This window comes from Otolemur garnettii, unplaced genomic scaffold (assembly GCF_000181295.1).
Source record: "Otolemur garnettii isolate 467f Iridium unplaced genomic scaffold, OtoGar3 scaffold00285, whole genome shotgun sequence".
Lineage (NCBI taxonomy): Eukaryota > Metazoa > Chordata > Mammalia > Primates > Galagidae > Otolemur > Otolemur garnettii.
Window position 1 is genome coordinate 720,655 of NW_003852680.1, and position 2,236 is coordinate 722,890.

Here is a 2,236-nt window from a genome sequence, read left to right on the forward strand (position 1 = left end):
AAAAAAAAAAAAAAAAAAAAGTCAATCTCGGAATAGTTGGTACTGTTTGTTTCCCAGGGAATTAGCCAAACAAGAAATTGGGAATGAATTAGAAGCAAGAAATCAATTAGTACTTTCTCATTTATCTTGGGAGTGAACTAGATTTATTTTATTTCTTTTTTTGAACGCCTATAGTCCAGAAATTTGCCAGGAGATAACTGGCATTTTTCCATTATAGCCTGGGCCTGACACTTTTCTACTTTAGCCTGCGCCCACTAGGCCTAACAAATGGTCTTCATGAGTGTGAACAGGAGGAAAGGAGGTAGCAAGGTGTACCAGGAGGAGTTCCCAAAACAGGAATACCAGGCAAGGACGTTAGTGGGGGTGTTAGGACATGTGTCCCAGGCCATGGAGGGGAGGGCATATGGCATGGGGTGACGTGCAGATGATTCCCTGTTTTGTGTGTTGTGTCTGTGGCCAGGTTCCTGGGGTCTTATGGTACAGTGAGGATGCATAGCTGTCCTGGCTCCTGGGTGGGCCCCTGGCTGCCCCCTGCTGTGTTTCATGTGTTGCCTGCATGGTCTGTATGGCTAGTGCCTGTCCATACTCCCCAGAGCCTGATGTGCTATGTAACCACATCCTGACCACGCAATTGAGAATAGGGTTTATGGCCTGAGCATGTCATGCAAGGGGTCATAGTCATAGTGGACTATAGTCAGAGTAAGGTGACCCCCATGGAAGGAAATGGCCCAGGACCCTAAGAGATTGGGACTGATACAGACATTCTAGAGACCTGTGTCCCTGCTCTGGTGGATCCTGGGCTGTTCATATGTGTTTGGTAGAAGTGGGCCTCAGCCTGATCTGGACCCACCTGGGGAGGTGAGGCCACTGGACTCAGTGCACAAGCCCACAAACTCAAGGTCATCTTGGGGGAGAAGCTTCTGGCCTTGAGCGATGGACCCTGCAGGACTCATCTTGTGTGTCCATGGAGTGGGGATATCTGCCATGGTATGCCGGATGGCCAAGTGTCAAGCGGCGAAGTGGTCAGGTAACCCTGGGTCATGATCATGCAGATGAAACAAAGCCAGACATTGCTGAAAGGCCTGGGCATCTCAGAGTAGAGAGAAGGACCTCTCTACAGACTCATGGGGCCTCTTGCCTAGGACTGTGTTTGGGTCTGCGCACACAGCAAAGATGGATCCCCGAGGCCAGCAAAGAAGCAGGTTCTAGGGGCTGGGCATGGCAGTCATCTGGCCACTCATGCTCGTAGCAGGAGGCCCCTGCCATGTACATGCATGTCACAGAGGCCAGCTTCTCCAGCTGTGTGGACAGAGCAAGGCATCCATACCATGGAGGGCAGCAGGTCCTCTCTGGGTCAGACCCACTAAGATTGCACAGAGGGACACAGCAGTCTAAGCCCTATCATGTGACTGCCACACAAGTGAAAGGCACAGAGACCATGGGGTGGGGGAAGCTAGACCAGTGGCTGAAAAGCAGAAGACCCGAGAAGACTAGCTGCCAGCTGCCTGAGACAGCTGCTGCTAGGAGTGGATGAGTCCTAAGAAGGCCTTGGGGTTCTGTGCTCCCTACCTGGGCCACATGTGGGCTCCCTTCTAGAGAATGCCTAGCAGAGTGCTCCTGCATGTTGGGGTATTGCCACCATCCTGAGCTCTGGCCTCAGGAGCAGCAGGAATTGATGAGAAGTACAAGCTGGCATGACCTATCGGGAGATTTTTTGTCCATGTCTCCTTCCTCCAGGTATTGTCAAGATCACAAAACAGCTGTGGAATGGGGAGGCACGGAACAGGGCTGGGGCTGGGGCATGGTGTGAGCTGAGCCCCCAGGCCAGGCCTGAGCCTTTGGATCTGGTGATGGATAGAGTCTGAGCCTGGAGGGGACATAGAAGGGGATATCCATCCTCTGTCCATACATCCTGTGGGTCCTGTGGCCATTTCTGTATATCTGTCCTCATCATGGAGTCCTTAATGAACATTCCAGCTCCTCCGTGTCCCTCCCCTGTATGTGCTGGACTGATCTGTTCTCTACTCCCAGCATGCTTATTCTCCGCCCATGTGTCCTGGTGTCCATGCTTTCATTACTAGTTTATTCCAGAGTGTTTCCTTGTTGAATGAATGGCCCACACTTTTCTCCAAAGAGCCTCATGTGATTCATGTCCAGCCAGCCAGACTCACACAAAGTTTGAGGCTTAAGGATGCCACAGAAGAGGCCACAGGTGTGATGTTGACAGGCTGGACCC